We start from the raw sequence: 25348 nt of genomic DNA, 5'->3' as shown, positions 1-25348 counted from the left end.
TTAGATTTGTATATTAATATAGGCAGTTCATAAATCCAAGCAGACACCCAAACACAATCAAGTATGATAGGTTATAATTTCAAATGGAGAAAGGCAGTAAGATCTTCAGACAGTGACCATTGAGTTATGGATGTTGTTATTGTTGTTTAGTCGTTTAGTCATGTCCGACTCTTCGTGACCCCATGGACCAGAGCACGCCAGGCACTTCTGTCTTCCACTGTCTCCCGCAGTTTGGTCAAACTCATGCTGATAGCTTTGAGAACACTAGTGGGTGTTTATTCTTCTAACCTTGACATATAAGTCTCTCTGCAACCATAAGAGCTTGCAGAATCCACTTCTGTTGTTGATCGTTACATCACAGGAATATAATTTCAAAGAACCAATGTTAATCAAGTTCTTTCCCCTCCATAGTGTAACTCTTATTTTCACTCTTCCTTTTAGCCACTAGGAGATCCCCTTCGTCTGCTTTGGTATGTGTAGACAGAATTATCCATCAAGGTAGCAATGCAGATCTTCTGGGGAGTACTTTACAGCTGTCGGTTTCTTTTGATAGCTTGTCCAGTGGATTGCTTTGAAGATTGACCTGAAAGAGCATTAATGAAATCTCACTTGTTTGCAATACTCATGTCTCTTCTGTGCTAGGTCTTTTGTTAATGGCCTCGTTTCTTGTCTGCTGCCTAGGAACAAGTAATTAGCCAGCAAACAAGACACCATGTTCTCGCACACATTTTCACTTGCCCCTAAAGGGTTAGGTTGCATACACAATACATATTAAGCACATGCATTCTCCCCCAAAGAATTTCCCGCAGAGCTACAATCCCTGGCACCCTTAACAAACTATAGTTTTCAGGATTATTTGGAGAAAGTCATGTGCTTTAAATGTTTGTGTGTACTCAGCCCTTTCAACAAAACTGAAACAACAAACAAAACAGCACAACAAGGGACCTGTCTGGCTTAGGTTTTCTCTTCTTCCTGTGCTCAGTTCCTCTGTAGAGGGTGGAATGCATAAGGATTGGTGGCTGCCATTGCTTTGCTTGGACGCCCAAGAAGTTGTAGCCCTCCAGACATTGTTGGAGAACAATTCTCATCATTGCTGAGTGACCACAGGCCATGCTGGCTGGTACTGATGGGAGTTGGGGGTGGTCTGTCAACATCTGCAAGTTCTCCAACCCTGATTTATTCTGCCCCTTAAAACTCAGTGGTAGCTATTTACAACTGAAATTCATGTCTACATAGTTTACCCTTTTCTTTGCTTGGCCTCACCCTGGGTTCTCTTTCTTGGTCACTCTACAGTACAGCAGGATGCTGGGAGCTGGCCTTTCTATGAATATTTTATTTGAAAATATATATAATCTTGATTATCTGCCTTTCATCCAAAGCTGCTCACACTGACTAAAATCACAAGCATAAAAAAAGGGAAATCAGCAGAACCCAATGCCAAATATGTTACTCGTTGTAAAACGAGTCCCTCCTTTGAAAACAAGTGTATGTTCATTTCTAAATAATGATTTGCCTTGTTTTATTCGGAGAAATTCCATGGTTGACTCTGAGCAGCCTCTAGGCAAGCAGTGTTTCTGGAAGTTGGTTCTTACACTTGTAAGAGTGTCTTGGCACAGATTTTAGATGATGCAGGACAGGAGCAGATAATGAATATTCAGGGAGGAGAAGGTGAGGGAGAAGAAAAAGAAAAAGAAAGGGGGCAGTAAAGAGACGGTTCTGCTTGTTAAATGGAAGCCCTCAACTGAACTGTGTTTTGTTGTTTTAAAGTATTTTCGTAGTTTTAAAGAGCAAGTGACTAGCTGAAGACCTGCCTTGTTTAATTGTCCACCTAGGAAACCAAATATATACACATGTATCTGCTCCTTTGATGTTACTAATGAATGAGCTCTTTTAACTTACTCTGACGGCTGATAATTGTGCTCTAGCTCCTGGGCAAAAGTTATCAGTAATGTGGGTATGTGGAGTGGCCGCTGGCATCAAATATTCATAGAGTCACAGATGGGAATCTACAAAGAGTTAGCGCCGAAACAGGAGCATATTCCCAGCCATTCTGCAATGAGCGTGTCAAAACATCAAGAGTAAAGGGTGATTTGTTGCTACAGCTACATAAGACTGGCATGGTTTTGCTTTTCTCAAAGATTAGAAGGAAGTGCCCTCACCAGCTGCTGTATTTCCAGTTGAAGTAGGTCAAGATATGCCATTGGCTTCCACAGGCAGAAGTGTTGCCTGCACCATGTTCTTCTTCCGACTGCGTTTAGTCCTGGATGATGGGACATTGGGAGCCCAAAGTGTGAGAGGCAGCAGTGGCAGACCAGGTGAGGAAGACCTGCCCTTCAAAAGGACTAATATCTGCTTTGGCAGCCGTTTCTGGGCCAGAGTAAGATCTGCTTTGGTCCAGAGGTTCAGAAACAAAAGAAACCACTGGGATGTCCGAGATCTTGTTGGAAAAATGTGTATACACAGTCTAGCTCCTCTCTAGGTGTCTATTTTGTTGTCTTTTTAAAGGTATTATAAGTGACTCTGAAAGCCTTAAATAAATAAAAAGGTTGTGGGTGCCTTCTACTTGGCATGTGGGAGGAAGGGTTGTCAAAAAGATTGTACCTCTCAAATCAGGGGTGCCGTAACACAAATTGATTAATTCATTCATTGACTAAAAGTCATGGAAGCAATTGACTTGCCCTGCAAACCTATGCATGCCGTAAGCCCCATGGTAATGGAACACTCCTGCAGGCCCCATGGCCTCCTCCGGCAACTGGAAGAGCTATGCAGCATTCCCAGGAAGGGGTCCTGGTGTTCTGGGACTCATAGCTGCTCTCTTGTGAGCACCCGGTCTAGCAGAGTAAAAGCAGCGCAGACGGAGGTCAGGAGGTAGCTGGGCATACCTACTTTACTTCTACTAATTACAGATTAAAGAACATAACAAACACATATGAGAGGAGCAGCCCTCATACAGACACCTGTCTTGTTGCAAGACAGAGCAGAAAGAAAAATGTACAATAGTAGCAGAGACAGAAGTCACACAGACAGGCTTCCTTTCTCACGGAACAGAAAGTAAACAATAGGATCAGATGATCCTTGCAATGGGAGGAGTGAAATACTAACACATGGAACACAGTGCGTCTTACTCTCAAGTAGACATATCTTTGTTAGTCATTTATTTAAAACATTTTAACCTTGCAATTCTGTTGCATCAGACCAAATGCCCATGGTGGCACACAGTCAACAATGCGATTAAAAGCAGCAGCAGAATTAAAAGAAACTATGCTGCTAGGTTTCTTAAACTGGAAAAGTGATACAGTGGCACCGTGGGTTAAGAACTTAATTCATTCTGGACGTCCGTTCTTAACCTGAAACTGTTCTTTACCTGAGGTACCGCTTTAGCTAATAGGGCCTCCTGCTGCTGCCGCACCACCATCATGCGATATCTGTTCTCATCCTGAAGCAAAGTTCTTAACCCGAGGTACTGTTTCTGGGTTAGCGGAGTCTGTAACCTGAAGCGTCTGTAACCTGAGGCGTCTGTAACCCGAGGTACCACTGTATTTTTCATGTCCACTTTAGGGCTGTGCTTGTTAATTCAGGCTGGCCCAAAAGGGGTATCTTCTTTGAGTGCAAATAGGTGTGGTGGGATTGGAGTGGGGAGCTGATCCAGATTGAGATGGCAGTGGGAGTAAAAGAGCTAAAGTCCCTTCCCTACCCAGGCAGGATCCCAATCTAGATTGCCACTCTCATACCTGTTGCTTTTACAAAGCCACTGAATGGTGCTTCGTTAATTTGGTTTTTATTCACATAAACTAGGTTTAGAGCTTTGGAACGACCTGCTATCCTTTGTAGTTCCTGCTGGGACCGTCAACACTGTTGCCATGTTCAACTGAATATACAACTATACAACAAAAGCTCAAGACCTTTCCACCCATAAGATCAGTCAAAATCCTTCTAGCAAGGAGAACAATGTATAATTCCCCTCACACCTTTGACAGAATGCCACTGTTAAAAAGGAGGATGGGTGTTTTTTTTTCTTTGCAAGGTATTATGGGAAACCTATGCCAGCATCAAATTCACCACCCACATGAAACCTAGCCATCAGGATTGCCCGAGGATAGGAAGGGCCTATTTGGTTTTCTGGCTACCACGAGGTCATTGGATTGCATTCTGTGATTGAAGCAAGGTGCTTTGGGAATCAGTGCGCACGAAGCCTTCTGTGGGAGCCAGAGGCAGCATCAGCCTCAGGCATACAGTGTTGACTTGGCAGATTTCCCCTTTCAGCCTCGTGTCAGCTTGTCAGCCCCATCACCCAAGAACAGTTAAGCAAACAGTTTATTAGCATGGCATTTTGTCTGACCACTGACCCATTCTTTGAGGAGCAATAACTTTTGTGATATAGTAAGGTCTTGATCCTCTGCATGTACGTTGACACATTAATAAGTTCCACTGATTTCAGTGAGACTTACTTTCAAAGTTAGCATGCACAGGATTGCAGCCAAATGCTGCGACCTTAAGCATATTTACTTGGTCGTTAGTACCATTGAGTTCAATGGAACTTACTTCCTCATATGTGTACGTAAGATAGCAACCGAGCAATCCAATCCAAAGCCTACTGAAAATAGTTACCTTAATTCTGTATAGGTCCATGCTGTTTGTTAGCTTTGTCTGGAGTGCACATGACTATGAGAATTTCAGTGCTAGATATGTCAAATTTTGTTTAGTTAGAAATGTGCAGGTTCTGATGCATATTTTATTTTTACAGCATAAGACACTGAAATTATTCAGTCACTTCCATTTCTTTGGCATGCCCTCACATGCTAATGCATGGCTATTGCCACACTTATTAGGGCCTTGACGCACACAGATAAGGCATTCTTAAATACCTCTCCTTTCATTGTGACTCTAGGGAACCAAATAAAAATGTTATGAGCACAGGTAACTCAAAAGAAAGGTCCAAAGAGTAGTAAACCAATTGGAAAATATTAAGAGATAAAACCTGCCTGTATTAACAAGCTTATTTCATGCCTAGACACCTACTTCCTGCATGGGGGGCTGCCATCAAGTTTTCTTTGTCAGAGTCAAGAAGAAGTCAATATAGTGCATAGATAGGCACTGTGACGTTTTCCAGATGATGTTGAATTTCAAATGCCAACAAGGCCAGGGATGATGAGAGTCCAACAACATCTGGAGTGCCACAGCTTGTCTACCTCCTACAAAAATTATTGGACAGAATAATCATCAAATTAAGTTTGTACCCCAAAGAGGATTTGGTGTTGTGAATACGATTGTTTACGGAGGGTGTGCTTCTACCTTCCTTCCAGAGTGCCCCCGTAAGATTTAGAGGAGGGACATTGACATCCTCCCCCCAAAAAACCCAGACAAAGAAAACTGGTGAGTGTTGTAGAGATTCAGAGAAGGGCCTTAGCTCAGTTGCAGGTTCAGTCTCTCGCGTCTCCAGGAACAGCTGGGTGAGAACCTAGTCTGAAATCCTAGAGGACACTGCCACTCAGTATATCAATGTTTTTCAACCTTGGGTCCCCAGATGTTGGACTACTACTCCCACAATCCCCAGCTACCTTAGCCAATGGCCAGGGATGGTGGGAGCTGTAGTCCAACGACATCTGGGGAGGCTGAAGAGCACACAGTTGTGGAAGGCACAGAACCCCCATATATTGTTCCTGGGAGACTGGACCTCCCCTTGGAATTTTCAGCTATGTGTATTTTGAAAGGTTGTTGTCTGTACCCTTAAAGTCTGGAAGGAGTTTCATGCCTGATTCCACAGACTGCTGTCCATGGCTTGCAGGCTGCAAACACCTGCATCTCTGTACCAACTCTGTGCTCTCGTGTAGTTTTCTTCCATGTGCCACTGCTTAGCCCCACTTTTCCCAACAGGAAGGAGCTGCCTTCTTTCAACAATCAAGAGTTTCTAAGGGAACGTTTGATGGGACCGTGATAAAACAGCGCTCCTGTTCCTTTTGCTTTGATATTATGCTTTGCTTCCTTTCATTTTTATTCATGTATTTTGCTTAAAACCACTGGCACTACAAGAGTGTTGACAGCTCAGAGAGTGATTGTCAGTCGTCTGTGCAGATCGAACAATCCACTCTTTGCCATTCAAAGAGGCCCCTCAGGTCCCAGAAGCCAGTTCTTCATCAGCTGCCACATATACAGCAGGTGACATACTGCTGGTGGTGGTGGTGATGTCTCCAGAGAGGATGAGATTCAGAAGCCGCCTCCAAGGATCTGCAGGAAGGAAACTGGGTGCGGTTCTGCCCTTGTGCGGAGACAGAAGTGTCTGTCCTCTCAGCTGCAAAGGGTGAGGCAAAAGGAGGTGGAAAAAGTCTACACAGACTACCTGCCTTCTGCTGACTTCATTGAGAACTGTCTGCACCAGCTCCACATTGCCATGACCCGAGATTAAAACATTTTTAGGATGGTATAGCTAAGTCCCAAACAGTGAGGGTGTGTCTTTGTCTAAAACTATGGTTACCAGATTTTTTTCAATGAATCTGGAGACACTTTTTTTTTTTTTTAAGCTGAGTAGCAACAGGGAGTCAGTAGTGGGGATGGTGAGGCAAAAGACCCTGGGCACACATGCATATTGTATAAAGGTGCAAAGCCCTTCTTTTGCACCCTTTGAAACATAAATGTGCAGAGTTTTTTAAAAACTGGGCAGCGGCGCGCCGCCCGCCCGTGACTCCTGAGCCTCCCCCGATCTCCTGCCCCCTTCCTCCTTTGTTTTGACTGATCAGGGGAGGCTCAGGAGTCACGGGCGGGCGGCTGTTGCTCAATTTTTTAAAAAAAACTCTGCACATTTATGTTTCACAGGGTGCAAAAGAAGGGCTTTGCACCTTGCCTGGCAGAGAAACCATGCACCTTGCACCCCTCCTGGGCAGTGCCCGCCCGCCCGTGACTCCTGAGCCTCCCCCAATCAGTCAAAACAAAGGGGGAAGGGGGCAAGAGATCTGTATCACCGGACGTCCCTGGTTCCCCTTTGGCAGTGGTGGCAGCAGCGAGCAGCTCCTGAAGCCAGCCAGAGCCAACTGTGCTACCAGGCTGGCTCCAGGCTGCTGAGGCTGCTACTGCCACATTTCCCAGGGACAGATTTGCAAATCTGGTGACATTCTGGGGATGGGATTTGTCCAGGGACAGATTTGCAAATCCGGACACTGTCCCCAGGAACCAGGGACGTCTGGTAACCCTACTTTAATCCCCATATCTCACAGGTTCTCACAAAATTACATTAATAATGTATTCATTAGAGTGTGCAACAGCTGCAAGGCCTCTTTTCTCCCCCTGGGGGTATACTGGCCCTAGTCAAGTGCAAGAGACCCCACCCATTCTTATCCAGTTGTTCTCTGCTTAATGTTTTCCCATAGCTATGAAGAAACAGAACATGGTGAATATTAGCCTGATATGCCAGTATTTGACTGTTTTCCCAAGCAACACTTAGAGTTGCAGCAGAGATGTCACAAGGATGAAAGCTCTTTGTTGCTTCATTAAGACACGAACTACATGTTACACCAGGGGTCATTTCCAACCTTTTTGGACCAAGGGGCACATTTGGAAATCTATGGAACTCATGGGCATCAGAAAACACTCATCTCACAGTAGCGAATCCAGTGATGCTCAGAACCCACTCCCCACCAGCAAGCAAAACACTGACACTCTAAAATATTTATAAAAGCTGTCAACACTCTGAACTAACCCCCAAAACCAAAACAAACAAAAACCAGAAAAGGCCTAAAATTGGGAGGAGTGAGGAGCCTTGGCATCATGTTGGGTTCCCCTGTGTTACATGCACATATAAATGACCCCCTCCCCTTAAGAAAGGTGGTCACTTTCTCAAAGCACTTTCTGAAGATCTCCAGACAATATCTCAGGCATTAGTGTCCATTGAAAGAATGTCAACTATCGGCCACCTGGGCCATAAGCAAGCAATTACCCTAACAAAGGAACGGCTCCCTGCAGCCATAATAATATTTTAGTCTCCTGAATAGGCAATACCATATACAAACAAGTGATACATGCACAAATATACAGTTGCCTACATGCATCTCTTTTACCTACACTTTTAATTCACGGGTTTTTCACAGAAGATGGTCTGTGTTGCGTTTCCCCCCATGTTTGCTAGCAATGCATTCTCTCCGACACTAGACGAGTGCATTTTAAAGAATATGTACAGACATCTAATCATCTCACATTTGAACATGTGCAAGTGTGGTATTCAACTATGTTTTACCTAGAGCAGACCTATTAACCAGCCTAAGTGACTCACTTCAGTTAATTTCAGTGGGTCTACTCTGAGTAAAACATGGTAGAGTACCGCCATTATGTATTTCTTATTTCAAACTGGGCCTGAGAATTTTGCAAGTCTGTCTGCATCAAATGTGATGACGAACCTTGAATTATTTTGGGGCTGCCAAAGCATTCTATGACTGATTACATGTTAAGGAGCAAAGTTCTAAAAGAATGGTGGCTTGTAATATTGTGTTTGCCTCTGGCCTCAACTTCTGCAAAGACTCGCTTTCCAAATGGTGACTCTGCCCCAGTGATTTCCCCATCTGTAACATGCAAATGGTGACAGTTTGCCCAAAAGGATTTTTGTGAGAGTGAAATACAGCGACACAATTGGAAACCACTTTGTACGATGAAAATATCCTGTGGGTGAGAAGCATTAATAGTATCAAACAGCTGTGATTCCCTTACAGGTCTCTTGAAGGTATTATGGGGCCAAGCCCCTTGTTCTTTTTCAGGGCCTTTGGAGTTCTTGTCACTATCAAAGCTGCTTGCTTTAGCTTCCTGTGAAAATGAAGCATGTTTAATTCTTTAAAGTCCCTGTCATATTGACCTTCAAGGCAATGAAAACCAGTGCACAAAGCTCTCAGAGCCTCTGAGGAAGCTTACAATTATAACCTATTATCTGGAGTTTTCTGATCCAGATCAGTGAAGTTTCAAGCACAGCTAAATAGGTTCAGAGACATTGACATCTTGTCATTTTTTCTCCCAGATTTCAGGCTGAAGTTTGATGCTGAATTAAAAATTTTGCCCTGGGCTGTCTGGAGGGTCTTCAGACTACAGCAGTGGCAGCATCTGCCATGGGAGACCCACAAGTCCTATTTCGGACTGTGGGCAACCTTCAGCTGGCAGATGAACACAGAAAGAACAGCAGGTGTGTGTGTGTGTGTGTGTGTGTGTGTGTGTGTGTGTGTGTGTAAGAGAGAGAGAGAAGCAACTATTTTGGGATGGGTAGGGCAGGCAACCTGCTTTTCTGACTATATGACATCTGCAAATTCCTGAATAAAATAATGTTTCAGATATTTTGGGTGGATGTTAGGGTGCTGTGACTGGCATAATGCAGTGGCCTAAAATCGTATAATGGGTGTAAGGTAGATCAAAACATACTACAAACTGTGTGTGAGAGAGAGAAGAGAGGGTGTGAAGGGGGGGAGAGAGGGGGTGTGAGGAAGATGTCCAATAGTGATATACAGTTGGCCAACTGTATTTCTCCCAAACTCAAGAGATTATCCTGAATCTGCATAATCAGATTAACAGATAATCTGCAATTTCCTTTCCCCTTCCCAATGCTTGGCCACAAGAATTTTCAAGCAAAACTTGAATTTTATCATTAAAATTGATAAAACTTAGAGGGGGGGGGTTTCTGTGGACTAGATCGTGTTTCCTTCTGTTGGCACCACCTCTTGATGTTTATAAGGTATCTCTTGCCTTGCAAACCAAAACACCCTTTGTGCGGTTCTGTTAACAATGCCAATGTGATTAATGCATAGTCCCAGTGGAATTCATGACAGAATGCTCAGCAGACACTTACCATGAATAGGAAATGAAAGGAACACAAGGAGCGGTTTTAGCCTGTATATTTGGGATGAATTCAATCCTAGTTGTTAAGATCCACCCCCCACCCGCTATGTGTTGTATTTACCCAGAGCAATGATTAGGTAAATCATTGGCAAGTCTTTCTGAATTGATTTTCTTGTATATTAGCCATGTGCCTGTGCCTGTGCAAGTGTGAGCATATATATGTAATGCTTGTTATTAAATAGTTTATGACACAGCAGCTACCGGCAGCCCAGTCCTAACTGTAGCAATTGCAGTACAAGAAGCAACCATAGTCCAACGGCTACTTTGGCATCCTATACAAAGCAAGGAGGACAGATGTCTCTGAGGGCCTTCCTGGAGGATGCTTTATTCAGATGCCATAAAGGATCTGGTCACAATGTTCATGTTACAGATAAACTGCATATTCCAAGAATTCAAATTGCAGTATTTTGTTTCTGCAATAACCTAGCTCTTCTCTCAACTAGCACATCAACTGATATTTGGAGTGCTGTGTGGAATGTGGCTGGGTGTTTCTGGTAATGGTGCCTGGTAATGGTTTCTGGTAATGGTGCCTATGATGTTTCTGGTAATGGTGAGCAAAGCAATTCTTGTTTTGTCTCCTCATGCTGAATCTATTCTATAAATGTTTTCAAAGTTTAATTGTTAAAGGAAGGAGACTTCGTTTAAATGAGACTTGGTATGAACTGTCCATCTGGATGCTTGGTGGTCACATTGACTCAGGGCCTGACCACTATTTTGCTGCAAACTTGCAGAGTAGGCAGAGCACTAAGCCCATCTGGGATTAACGCCATGTTGGGTCCCCAAAGTTTTATGAGAATGCATCATAATCACAGCACAGAATAAAAATTATGTGCTACAGTGGTACCTCTAGTTACGAACTTACGGTAATTCGTTCCGGAGGTCCGTTCTTAACCTGAAACTGTTCTTAACCTGAGGTGCACTTTCACTAATGGGGCCTCTTGCTGCCGCTGCGCCGCCGGCACACGATTTCCGTTCTCATCCTGGGGCAAAGTTCTCAACCTCTTCCAGCTTAGCGGAGTTTGTAACCTGAGGCGTTTGTAACTCGAGGTACCACTGTATCGCCAATGCGGCCATTCCACCTGCACATCAGACTTCCACTTGCACAGTGGAACATCCTCTGCTCTCCTCTGCCACCCCCACCTTCAGAATATGCCCCATATAGGGCCGTGGGACCCTCTGGAGTAGATTTGGGTCGCATGTGGGATGAGGAGAGGATTTTTGGAAGCTAACTTGAGCCTGCCTGTGGAAAGGCGAGATAAAAAAGAGAAAATTCAAAGGCTTCCCAGCCTAAACTCTTAACCACCCACCACTCACTGTGACAAGGCCACCAGTTTCTTTCACCATGAATGTACTAATTCCCCAGGCTTCCTTTAAAACAAAAACAAAAAACCTCCTTAAAATGGAGCAGCACTTTTGAGCAGCACCAATCACATTCCACTTCCAAGACCATGAATTACAACCACATGGAGGGGAGGTGCAGTTTAGCTTTCGTTGCTAGATTCCACCGGAGTTTTGGAAAACTTCCACCCCCTTGAAAAATGGTCACCAAGCTGACATTAATAGAAAAAGACCATTAAAAAGCTTTATGATATTCTGTTCTCCTAGTTCTGGTCCCTCTTTCCCTTTGTTGCTGCTGGCATTATCTGAATTATTGATGCGTCTAGGTGCTCCTGCTCTCCCATTTCCTCCGCCGTGCTGCTCTTTATGCCTGCTTCACATCCTTCCTTTGAGCAAAGGATCACACCACGTAGAACCCAGATCAGTTTAATTAGTGCCTGTCAGAGCTGCCATGTCAGGATTGCTTCGGCTGGCTGACGTGGGTGGCACTTGCAGCCTGCCACACTTTTTTTTTTTTTTTTGCAACTAAAGTTCCTTGGGTTGGTTTGCAAAACCACATGATGAGGGACAGAGGTGCGCTGCCTCTTGGACCTCCATGTCTTGGACCTCCATGGTCCCCATCGCTGGGCAAACACAATGACAGTAACTTTCCAGCGGGTGGCAGCAATCCTATGCACAGTTGTACGGAAGTAAGACCTAACTCATAAACAGGTATGGAGTCACGCTGTAATTGAGTTTTGGCACATGGGCCAAGTCCTAGACTGGAAAGAGCCAAACCAAATTAGGGAAGGGCTGTAGCTCAGTAGTAGAGCATCTGTCTTGCATGCAGAAGGTCCCAGGTTCAATCCCTGGCATCTCCTGGGTAGGACTGCTAGAGAGCCCTGTCTGGAATTCTGGAGAGTCACCACTAGTCAAGTGTATGCAAAACTAAACCAGATGGAAGAATAATCCAACTTGGCAAAGAATCATGGAATTGTAGAGTTGGGAGGGACCCAAAGGGTCAAGTAGTCCAACCCCAAGCATTATCTCCTCCCTGCCATCTGTCTATCATCGGATGCCTATAATCAACTATAAAGATGATAGAGATAGAGATAGAGATAGAGATAGAGATAGAGATAGAGATAGAGATAGAGATAGAGATAGAGATAGGAGATAGAGATAGAGATAGAGATAGAGATAGAGATAGAGATAGAGATAGAGATAGAGATAGATATATTAGTTGGAGGTGGGTGGAGATTTAGGCACTTGACACCTGGAATTTATGCCCACTGGCTCAACCCCTAGTGATGCTTCTGCCAACCTCTTTCCTCTTTTAAAGCCATTCAGGCTCGTGGCCATCACTGCCTCCAGTTGGAGGGAGTTCCATAGGAACATAGAAAGCTGGCTATGTGATCCCCAAGCCAAGGAGATAAATAACTATACAACCTTTAGAAGGCATCTGAAGGGAAGTTTTTTTTTTAATGTTTAATGCTTTATTGTGATTTATTCATGTTGGAAGTCATTCAGAGTGGCTAGGAAACCCAGCCATATGGGCATAGCTGTCAAGTGTCCCTTATTTGAAGGGACAGTCACTTATTCCAGCGCCATGTCCCGCTGCTGTCCCTTATTGATGGATGTCCCTTAAATGTCCCTTAAATAATATCCCTTAAATTTCAAAGGAAGCAGCTCCTCTCCCTCCCTCCCTGCTAGCCAGGGAGGAGGGAGGCTCCAACTGTGTTGCTTGGCCGTGTTGTTCACCCAATAAGAAGTCTAAGAACGACTGGGGGGTGGAGCTTGCATGCCTTGTGTGTGGCTAGTTAATGCAAGCTGAGGGGTTTTTTGAATGCTAGACGCCATTTTGTTGCACGTGCTGCTGCAAACTTTGCAGTGCAAAGCCAGGCCAGGGAGCCATCTTAAGTTGAGGCTTCATAGGCCTTGTGATGCGTGTGATTCAGATTCTATTCAGTTGAACCTCTGGTTACAAAGTTGGTTGGACAGTGTTCTTGAAGCTACCCAGCATGAGTTTGACTAGACTGCAGGAGGACAGGAAGACTGGAGTGCCTGGAACAGGTGAGGCTGCAGGTCCCTTATTTTGGCTGCTGGTCCCTTATTTTCAAATCTGTAAGTTGACAGCTATGCATATGGGCAGCATATAAAATAATAATGATAATGATAATGATGATGATGATGATGATGATGATGATGATGATAATAATAATAATAATAATAATAATAATAATAATAATTGAATAGGATGTCCCTATTTTCATCTGAGAAATGTTGCAGGGTATGCCTTATGCCATGTGCATCGTTGCCTATTTACTTATGGGGATAGGAGGGCTCTATTTTTTAAATATCAGTATGAGCACTCAGGAGTGATCCCACACCTCGCTGCTTTAAGCTGCTTCTTCTAGTTCTGTACTGGATTGTGTGTGCTGGATTGGGGTGAATGTAGCTTAAAGCATCCAAGGTGGGAGAGAGGGCAAGTTTCACTTCCCTTCCCAGATTCTCAGGCTGATATAAAAAGGTCTCCCCTCATTTTGTAGTTGAAAGGGAAAGAGTGTGCTGAATAAACACAGGCATCTCTAGATTGGCCATTAGGGATACCAGAATTCGGGTGTTTATTCTGTACAGTAAAATAGTTTTGAAATGAGGGGTAATGTTAGTCATGTGCTGTGGGGCTGCAATGTTTTAAAATATTTATCACATTTATAGCTTGCTCTTGCTCCAAGGAGCAGAGGGCAGAGGTGTTTAATCCCCACAACAGCCCTATAACGCAGGTTAAAATAGTCCCAGTTAGCCTCTCCATACGTGCACCCCATGCTCACTTTAGTTCAGGGAGCTGAGCTTGTAGGATGGCTTCCCTCCTCTACTAGTTGCCAAATAACCTGGTGCTGCTGCTCTGCTTGCTCCAAGCCTGGCTGCAATACAAATGAATAAAACTCATTGTTCACTAGATGCCTTTCAGCCAAGCGATTCATCTTTGTTTTGTTCCTCGGGGGCATTTCAGCTGAGGTGCATCTTGGGAAAGCATTCTTCAAAATCGCAAGTGGCAGTCAGTTTATGTGTCAATCTGACAGGGTGTTAAGAAGCAAAGTGGGAGAGGAAAGGAGTTGGAGCCCATGGATGTTACCAGGCCCGGCTTGGGTTCAAAATGGTGCTAGTGCAGATACACACATACATGGATGAAACTGACTGGGATATGTTGACATTTTAAAGGAATAATCCCCACACCATTGCAATAGCAGTAAGTCAGCCAGGGGTGGGGGCCAAACAAAGTTATTAATTTCTCTGTCCATGCCACCTTACCTCAAGCATCTTCTGCCTACTGTGGATTTTGCATGTCTGTTGTTTTAAAATTCAACATAGCTTTTTGCTCTTAGAAATGTACATTCTCTGAGGTGTTCAGAGTGGGATGGGGAAAATTAAAAGTCTTTCCTAAGAAGCTATAAAATGTGCAGTATTTTCCAGAGAGAGAAGAAATGTTCTGTCTCCTGGGTTAATAGTAAATTAAGCATATTTTTTAAAAAATGTTTAATGTTTTCCTCAGGGAGCAGCAGGCACCACTCTTTCTCCTTTCCCTACCAACTTATGTCAGGCAATTTCTCTCCTCCCAGCAGTGTTAGCATTGCTGAAATGGACCCAGCCAATTACCCAGGCATACAGGGGATTTCATTGTCATAAAATCATGTTCTGTAGACAGACACCAGTGTAGCAAATTTCAGTCTCACTACCTGATGTTAGTGTTAGTGTCACTACCTAGACAGCATCTTAAAATGTAGAGACATCACCTTGCCAACAAAGCTTTGTATAGTAAAAGCTATGGTTTTCCCAGTAGTGATGTATGGAAGTGAAAGCTGGACCATAAAGAAGGCTGATCGCCGAAGAATTGATGCTTTTGAATTATGGTGCTGGAGGAGACTCCTGAGAGTCCCATGGACTGCAAGAAGATCAAACCTATCCATTCTTAAGGAAATCAGCCCTGAGTGCTCACTGGAAGGACAGATCCTGAAGCTGAGGTTCCAGTACTTTGGCCACCTCATGAGAAGAGAAGACTCCCTGGGAAAGACCCTGATGTTGGGAAAGATGGAGGGCACAAGGAGAAGGGGACGAAAGAGGACGAGATGGTTGGATAGTGTCTTCGAAGCTACCAGCATGAGTTTGACCAAACTGCGGGAGGCAGTGGAAGACAGAAGTGCCTGGCGTGCTCTGGTCCATGGGGTCATGAAGAGTCGGACACGACTAAACGACTAAACAACAACATCCTGATGTTAAGTGTGTTTATCAGTTGTAGAGGGAAGTTGTGCTAAGTGTGAGCTGTAGAGCTGAGTGACAGTGGGGCAGGATTGAGCAGAAGCCAAGAGGAATAAGTAATTTCTTGAGTTGGAAACTCCTTTCGAAATGATCATGCAAGTTCATCAAAGATAGATCTATGACTATAGCACATTAAAAGTGATTTTTATCATGTTTGTTTTAAAAATCTGTTGATCTTTTCTACAGCTTGACATATTTTTATTTGGTTACTGTTTTAATTGTTATTTTTAATGACTATTTTATGTAAAATGCTTGGAGATCTATTTATTTTTTGATCAAGTAGTCAGGCTATAAACCTTGCTGAACAAAAAGTATTCACAAAATGGCTTAAAGTCCTATTCCTTCACCATGCCACACACTACAAGGACATGGCATGAAACATGGCATTTCCCCAGGTGTCTCTTACCCTGAGACTCTTGTCTGCATTGCTAACTTTTCACAGGTTTGTAGCTGCTGCAGAACAAATCCCCCTGCCTGTTTCGTTTCCCTATTTTGTCTCAACTTCATTATGCATCCAAACAAAGAGATAAAAAGAAAAGGCAGAAAGAAAGCTCCATAGGATGGCTCTTCAACTTGTGCTGGTCTCTGGCTGCCGGCTGCCAGGCTCTCTCAGTGTAATGGAGGAGAAACAAGCTGTCCGGACCACCAGGGACTCTGTTTGCTGTCGCCTCATCATTAGCCATCACTCTCATTTCTGAAGCTTGCCAAACAATGACAAATGCCTGACATTGGGGGAATTCAAGCGAGGACATCACTCTGTCCTTTGCATTTGCATGAACCTTCCTTCCCCTTGTTTCTCGATTCACGCATTCTGCTTTTTCAGGGACAGGATGGAGCTCAGAGAGGGGTGTGCCCTGCAAATGATTGTTTTGTAGTTTCCTTGGGTGATTGGCTCCTCTTGGGCGTCATCTTCTTCAAAACTTCGGGGGGGGGAGGGGGACAGTTCACGGAATAAAAGTTATTGAAAGGATAGGATGCTGTGGGACACAGATCTATTAGATGAAGAATGGGGTACGCACACCTGCTGGGGAAGAATAAGACTTAGGATAAAACACATGGAAGAGATAACCAAGAAAAGGATCTGTCCACCAGTTTCGTGCATTTCAAATGAGAAAACAATGATTGATGTAAAAGATACACGTGTTTTGTGCTCTGTTATTTGACTTGGAAGAAAAAGTTGCATGAGGAGACGTTGAAATTAATGAACAGAAAAACATGTGCAGGATTCCTGAGCTCATGGGAAAACAAGGACACTTGTGTCTGTAAGATGCCCAAAGGTGCTGTGTTTTCTTTGATGAGAATCAGTATGATTTTTCAGTGGCAACAGCTTTCATGGTACAGTTGAGGAAAGCAGTGAGAGATCTGCATGTGGGAATCCCTAGGCCTTGGGTAGGGAACCTCTGGCCCATGGGCCTAATTAAGCCTGCCAGGCTTTCCTGTTCCATTTTGGCCAAGTCACACCTATGACAACAGGTGTAGGGCAGGTAAAAACCTGACTCAGCCAAAGGGAGGTTTGCCAGCACAGCTGAAGTGGCATGATCTGCCCTCCTAATTAGCTATTGCAAACATGGGAAGGAAGAGGCAGTGGCAGATCCTGGGGACTCAGATTCCAGCGGTCTGCTGTGCACCAAAATCCAGTGCCCCTCTGCTTCTTGTGCACCATTCTAAATCATCGTTGCAGCATCCCCAATGGTGCCCCCAAGGCTCCACACCCAGTGCAACCAAACCAGTCATGTTCCCCTAAATCCACCAGAGCAATACATTTGACATCCACTATGTTATAAGCCTGGAGTGATTATAAGTCCCTGTTCTGACACCCTCCAGCCTTTCCTTGAATTATGCTTTGCAACACGTGAGCCATGAAACTGAATGACGAATGGTTGTGGCTCAGTGGTAGAACATCTGCTTTACAGATCCCCAGCATCTCCAGTTAGGACTGGGAAAGTCCCCTAGGTGGAACCCTGGAGAGCCACGACCAGTCATGTTATACTGAGCTAGATGAGCTGATGGTCTGATGGCATATGGCAGCTTTTCGTGTTCCTAATGCAGTGCAGCTGCCAAACACAGGGTCATCCCTTTGTTTTGGCAGCAGTAGCAAAAAATAAGGTGCTTACTGAGTCCCTGATAGTCCCTGATAGGACACTGTACATGGCTGGTGGGGAGCATTCAGCTTGGTGGGATACAAGTTGTGCAGGCCAGCCTTCTAGTAAAACTGCTTATTGATTAAGGGGTGTTGTTTTTTCTACCTGTTGAGTCATGTGTTAAGAAAAAACACACACATTCATTTCCTTGCATCTTCAGAAAACCCTATAAAGGATATTGCTGCCAGTTATTTCGGCATTTCTCACATGCTTCCAAGCTATTCTTTGACACCATAAGGAAATTTGCTATAAAAGAAAAGAAGGGTGTGGACATACTCCAGATGGTAGACTGCTTTTGGTAAAGTTGACACTAAGAACAGATTCCAGGCTTATGCAGTACATCTGCAGTTCTACAAAACACAGCTTTCTTCCAACATTCCTTTCCCCTAGGACAAAACTAGCCAGCTGTGCTGCAGGTTAAAGCACAGATCAGACAGGTTTTTAAGTTTTGATTTTCAGAAGAGAATGAAATGAGGAACAATTTAATTTGTTATATCATAAAGACAGCGAACTAAGCTATGCTGGTGTTTAGAAAAAGCAAACAAATGCAACAACTCTTTTGGAACAGCCAAGCTATCAAACTTGTTGCTTGTATTGGCTCAAAAATCCTTTTGTTCCTGAAGTTAGCTGACAATAATTTCACGTCATGCAAAGATAAGATTCTGATATCTTTCAGGTCAACTAAGGCTAGATTTAAAGCTCAGTGCTATCAATGAGTCTATTGATTTCAGCAGGCAAGCCTCGTAAATTGCCCCCCATTCCCCAGCTGTTCAGCTGATGCAGAATTGTTCTTTAATGTATATTGAAATCATTATACTGTAACATAATCCAGGGATATGGATGGCTCGGATAATGGATAGGCCATAGCACCTTTCATCGCTCACTAGACTGTTAATGCTGAATTCTGTCATGATTGTTGATGCCCAAAATTTGTTCTGTATCTAGCAGCTGTTTTTGTATACTCATGTAAAATGATCTTGGCTGTCTCCATCTTGGGGACAATCATGCGGGTGCCTATCTCATCATCATCTGTGATAGCACTGAAAACAGAGGCCGATTCCTGAGGATTACCTTTGTCATTGAGATTCTCAAATTGTGTCCTAATAAGTCTCCCAAAATAAGCTTCCTAAGAAACAATGTCAAAATAAACTTTCTTCACCTCTTTCTGTGTAGGTTCGTTTGTTTAAGAAGATCAGCATAAGCTTGCTGACATTTTTCTTAAACTCATAGAAGAAGCCCTTCTATCGGTGGGGGCTAGAGACCTTTTTCCAGCATGAGGGCGACTTTCCCTTTTGGACAACCTCTGAAGGGGCCCTTGCCAGTGGTAGGTGGGAATGGGATCAGAAGCAAAAGTGGACAGAGCAACTGACATAAATACTACTTTTGTACAATAGGCTGGTCTACACCTCTGTATCCTCCCTCCAAAAGCATGGTGAGGATGTGTCTCTAACTATATCCCCTAAGTATGCTGCCAGGCCTATGACTGACAGAGGCAATTAGAACTCCAAGGTCACGTCCACACCACACATTTAAATCATGTTTAAGTCATGGCTTGGGAGCTGTGGTTTGCTAAGGGTGCTGAGTTCCCTGTGAAGAGGGGTTGGTTGCTAAACCACACTGTGACTTGCAGCTTTGTGAAAGGAATAGGGGTTGCCGAACAACCCTCAGCACCCATAACCAACTACAGTTTCTAGGCTTCTTTGGGGGGAAGCAATGACTGTTAAAGTAATAAAATAGTGCTTTAAAAGCATGGTGCCGATGTAGCCTTAGTCTTTGATGGTGTATAAGATCCACATGGACATGAGGATACCATTCTTCTGGAGGATGCTGAGGATGCAACTGTTAGCTGTCCAGGACCTTTAGGCTTCAACCCAAAGTTTGGGACCATGTTGGGTCATGTTGCCCTGTTCTGCTGGCAGAACAGCACTAGGGGCAGGGGTGAACGAAGGCGTCATGACACCTGGGGCGGGGCGTCGCTACATAGGGCTCATGTGTGCTGTCGCTATGTACGATGCATGCACCGTATGTAGCAATGCCGCACATGCGCTGTACATAATGGTTTGCCGGTGGCGCTGCTCCAGTGCCGTACAAACGGTGCTGGGATCCCTCCGTCGCCGCTACAGCCGCGAACGGAAGATCGTCTACATGTGGCTATAGTGGTGACGGAGGGATCTAACCGCCATCCGTACGGCGCTCAAGCGGCGCCGGAGGCAAACCGCTATGTACAGCACATGTTTGGCATCGTTATGTACAGCGCATGCATGCGATGCCACACATGCACTGTACATAGCTGCTTATCACCGGCGCTGGGATCCTCTGCTCACGGTTGCAGCCGCGAACGGAGGATCCTCCACATGTGGCTGCGGCCGCACAATGGCTGCTCATGCTGCTGCGATTCCCCGCAGGGTGCCTTCTTGTCACCTCCCCAGAAATGGCACCCGGGGCGCACCCCCCCCCGGCCCCCCTTTGCAACACCCCTGACTAGGGGAACACTTATGCCAGCAGAATTCGAGGCCTTAGTCCTGGGGACTTCCTGCTGGTGAGTGTTGACACATTAATATCTCTGCCAGAGGAGTGGTACTTTCCCCACTTTCTGGGACCCCGCAGATGGCTTCCCCGTTAAGGTTGTATTGTTCCCTTAATAGGGCACAGAGGTCTAAAGGCAGGGCTGTCATAACCCAGGGGTACAAGGGGTGTGGTGCACCCCAGCACTGAATTCTGGGGAGCACCAAATGTATACCTACTGTATACTGGTCCCTCTTGATCGATGGCAGTGAAAAGCAATGGAGCGAAAGTTTCTGCCCCCCTCCTCCATTGCTCTGTTAGTCCATAGTGTCAACAACTTTGGCTTCCCCCCTCCCAAAAGAAGCTCAACAACTTTGAGTTCATCCCCCCCCCTAAAAAAATTGGGGTGGCTAAACCAAATTTGGGGGCACATATGCTAAAGATGGCCCTGTCTAAAGGGGTGTGTGTGTGTGTGTGTGTGTGAGAGAGAGAGAGAGAGAGAGAGAGAGAGAGAGAGAGAGAGAGATTAGGTTTGGGATAAGCGACAGTAATCATAGCATAGTGAATTGTTTTGAAGAATAAATGATGTGTTAATATGAACATTTACCATAAATTCAGGATTAACATTTTCTCATGAATGGTAATAACAAAAGAGATATGAACCAGGCAGGATTGCAAAAGTATTTGAGAAGGTTGGCATTGAGCAGGACTGCCTTGGGCATTTTGGCAGGACAGTACAAAACAAAACAAAACACAAACACTGAAAATGTATTCTCCCCTCCTGCACCCTTCCCAAGTCTGACGCCAGGGCCATGGAGATTTTTTCTCCCTTCTCACCAACTGCTTAGATTGCTCCATGAAATCATGTGCCCTATGGAAGAAAATAGCCCAGGTTTGCACAGATAACAGCTTGTGTGCATGCTTCCCCAGTGCATGGTCCGTTTTGGCATGAGCAGTATAATGGGTATTCACAAAAAGACACAGCAGGAATTGTTGACATAGGGCTCTTGCAGATATCCCTGCTCACAAAAAATATCCGCTGCACACATAATCCATTTCTGCTTTATGATGCTCTTGTCAGCACAGTCAGTGTTATTTCATAATGCATGAATTGGCCCTAAATTACCTTCCTTTAAACATTTAAAGCATTTGAATTTAGAGGACTTAACATTTAAATCATTGTAGTTAAATCGCTCCACTTCCTCCCTCCACCCTCTGTTCTTCATGGGCAGCAAAAGGGCGTGCACTGCAGATACACAACGAAAGGAAAAGATCTTCCCTATGTTACAAAAGCAGAAAAAGAGCCATCTACCACGTGCCTGCCCTAGGCTAAGTCACCTAGGCATTGTCTTGCTGTCAGCATAAGCTGAAGTATACTTTGATATTAGAACCTCATACACAGCAGAACAACTTTACAGACTGATGCACATCTAACTTGTGTCTGGAACTCCAAACGTGTAATCTTCCCTTTCTAAATCACATTTGCTCTTCTTCTAGTGGGTTTATCTTCTGGGCTGTTTTTTTTTTTTTATGTAGTTCCAGTTGTGTGAATTATACAGCATATTCGGGTGAGCTCTGTGCATTGTTTTCCCACAGGTAACTGTGAAAGAAATTTCAAACACCAGACATGAAAGAGATGCTCGCCTGTCTCCCATAAATACTGCAATCTCTACTTTTGGCGTTGCTTTTTATGCATATGAAAGGAGTACCTACAATCTCCTTTCTTGTCTTCCTTTTTAAACTGAGGTGGTGCAGGGGAAGCCCAAATATATTAATGTCTGATCAGGATGTGCTATCTTTTTATGTTTTCCTCAGGATCCAAGCTGTACACGAGTCCCAGGGAACATGTTTTATTAATGCTTGATATGGAATTTACACTAATGTTGTTGTTGCTGCAAATCTTCTCCCACCTTCCCTTGGCGGCAAGATTTGATCTGGCTGCTTTTCAAGGGTAATGATGAGGCCAGCTAAATGTCAACCCCATATAAGGGTGACAAGCTACATGAATCTTATTCTACAGAACAAGGCTCAAACGACTGGTCTCTACTTCTCACCATGAGACTGGGGTACTTTGCTGCCCCTACACAGTGGAGCATCTTTGTTGATTGTGGTCATTATTTAATATGAAGTTCTCACACATTTTTCATACTCAGACCACCATCTCTTCAGAGTCTGCAAAATTAGTGGGTTTACTCATGCGAATAGTTGCAAAAGACTGCTTTCACAAATGCATTCGCTAGCCTAGCAGAGGAAAGTAGTATTTTTGGTGCACATGCTGGGAATGCCAGTTCCCAGTGTATCAAGAAATGTATTAACCTCTGTTCAAGGCCTACGCAATGGCGAATGTAAAAGAGGGTGCAGAAGTATCTGAACTTGCTCCTATGAACTTGTTAGTTACAATATTTCTCTTCCAAAAATAAGAACAGCGGAAACGAAACAACTCAGGATAATCTGCAGTAACCCATTTCTTTTCCTTTCTTGCTTTGAGCCGTTCTCTTCCTCTTTCTCTTTGTTGTTGTTATTGTTTTTTGTGTATTAGAAATGAAAATAAAAGTAGTTAGCAAAACAAACAAAAAATCTTTATCAAAGGCCCTTCTCTGAGTCCTTCCGTCTTCTGAAGTTAGGCAGATGTGATCAGCACAGATGGCCTTTTCAGTGGCGGCACCAGGTGTAGGGAATGTTCTTCCAAAAGATAACAGGACACTAAATTTGCTATCTTTTCAGTGTCATGCAAATACCTATATATTTTCCCAGGGCTTCCAAACTTAGCTAGTTTTGAACTGATGAGTCTTTTTCCCTGGGTTCTGTTTTGTTTTTGTTTTTTTGCTTGCTTGCTTGCTGTTTTATAAGATTGTGGTTTTATATTTTAAAAAAAATATTATTTCATGATTTTTTAAACCGCTCTAAAAATTTTTGCACAGCATGTAAATTATGCCATCAGCTAGTAAGGCATGTTGAACAAAGTGAGAGGCTAATTTTTTGCTACCTGCACATGCAACCTGCTTGCCAGTTGGGAGCATCAAACATCATAAATTAATCTAGCTCAGACAATGGCCAAATCAATTTTCAATACCTTCTTGGGTGATAGCCAATGCATATCATGCTCAGTGGGTAATTCCACCCACTGAAATCAATAAACATAAGTAACTGAAGTCCATTTATTTCAATGGGTCTACTCTGAGTATGACTTAGTTGGCTACCACCCATGAATTGTTATTGGCTTCAGGGCCTGGAGCTCTGGCATATGTTCATATGAAGGCTGGGGCAGGCAAGCCTCTCCCGAAAGTCCAAAGCAGAACTATACAGAACAAAACCCTATTGTTTTAAACCCATCACTGAATCATTCAGGAACTTTACATTATCCAAATGCTGTTCTCTTTGGGGAAGTGATGGCAGGTTTTCCTTTCCAACTTGTACATTTTGATTGTCAGTAAATAGGGATATATGACACTCTTCAATCATTTATGTACAATCTCACAATAAGGAACATACTCAACAGCCAGCCAGGATAGGATTAGGAGCAACCATACGGTGAGAATGATAAAAAGAACTTTTGCTTCCTTCTAGAAATGCTGCCTTGCTATTTTGGGTATTTGTGTGCAATTGTGAGGGGAGGAGCCAAGTTCAAAAAGCTTGAGAAATGCCACTTTAGTATAAAATCAGAGTGGAGAAAAGTGTGGGAAGGTACTTCCTTTTCCATGCCAAAACCATGACATCTCATCATGCAGACTTCAAGGCACAGGACAGCTCATGCTGTGGAGCTGTGAAGTTTCTTTTGCACGTGTCCCCATGTTGGATCTGACCTCACTCCATTCAACAGAGCATCCTTGGAGAATATGCCTGTCTCTGTCTATAGAACATTTAGTAACTCTCTCTTGTCTCATTTATTTCTGCATCCAAACCCTCAGTTGCAGAAAGGAAAGGCTTGTTAAACACAGACACACACACACACACTTTGGCATATGCAAATTCTGATATCTGCAAGTTCCAATAGCACTAAAAACACTACTTCAGTTTGCTGATTTCTAACATCGATAACAAACAGAGAGTGGATAGGATTGGAATATCCAGTGTTTGCTCAGTTATGCCTGTGGCAAAATGTGCTTAGTGTCCCAAGACTGATTAAGCTGAAACAACAAGTGAGAACAAAAAAAACCCAACGACACTGGTTAGACTGAAGCAGGAAGGATAGAGCTGTGAATGCTGAGTCTCTTCAGCTGGAATCCTGGAATATTGTCGGAATACTGTATAGTCAAATAAACTGATGGATACTGAATATATCTTCTCAAATTATGGATTATCTCAATGTAAAAGTTTTGGGTCGCTTGGGAAAGAACTGTTATATAATTTCATTTCTTCTATTAGTCTACCTATTTGGACGGAAAGAAAGTGGCAGCCGCAAGGCTTGACTACAAATGAAGTGACGGGTGATTTAACTGCTCACTTGTAGGTCTCCCCTCTTTTTCTACTCATTCTCAATTGAATCTTCCCACTGTGGGATTAGCTGGCCTGCTTCCGAAATGCTGCCCTGTGGAGAGAAGTGTGCATCACTTTCTACCTGTGCTGTGGCAGCTTCTTCTCCTGAGCACACTCCCAAAATGCATATAATGGAAAGAGGCAGAGTCCTTGCATTATGTAACAAGAGCAACACCTCAGTGCTGCTAATCTGATGTATGTAGTGAGATTTCCTTTCCCCAGTTCTCCTCCTCATCTCCCTATGACACCAAATGTGCCTCTATTGATTTCCTCCCCACATTTGTTTTCATGATTTATTATTAATGGGATCATTTTTCCATCCTTCGAGCATGAAGGCAAATTTTGTGTAAAAATCAATTGAGTGAATGCCGCCGATGGCGTGTTTGGCTTTCTTTGCTTTCATCCCCCATGTGCTGTCCTCAGGAGACACAGCGCAGGATATTAGGAAACAAGCAGGGAACAGGGAGAGGAGGAATCAGTTGTTAGTGGCTCATATAGAGGATCCCTCTCTGTTCAATTGCATGCTCGTTCACTCTCTGCCTGTATGTCATCCATTGCCTTCACACACACACACACACACACACACACACACACACAACAAACAAACTTGGCCCTGCCCAGAATATTGATCACCAGAGAAAAATTTATTTTATAATGTGATCATTATTGTAAGAAATTCAGGAGAACTAACAGGGTCACATTCCTCCATCCATCTTCTGAAATGGGTTATGCAG

General features: G+C 43.9%; 1 long non-coding RNA gene across 1 annotated transcript in view; it reads right to left on the bottom strand.

The window, feature by feature from the left end:
* Window positions 1-279: 279 nt before the first annotated feature.
* Window positions 280-25348, bottom strand: part of LOC310756383 — a 56501-nt gene continuing 31432 nt past the window's right edge. Inside the window, exon 3 of the long non-coding RNA XR_014544840.1 lies at window positions 280-583. This is a non-coding gene — a long non-coding RNA (uncharacterized lncRNA). The remainder of the gene's footprint in view (window positions 584-25348) is intronic.

This window comes from Podarcis filfolensis, assembly GCF_964270895.1.
Source record: "Podarcis filfolensis genome assembly, chromosome: 2".
Lineage (NCBI taxonomy): Eukaryota > Metazoa > Chordata > Lepidosauria > Squamata > Lacertidae > Podarcis > Podarcis filfolensis.
This window is presented reverse-complemented; position numbering and strand designations above follow the sequence as displayed.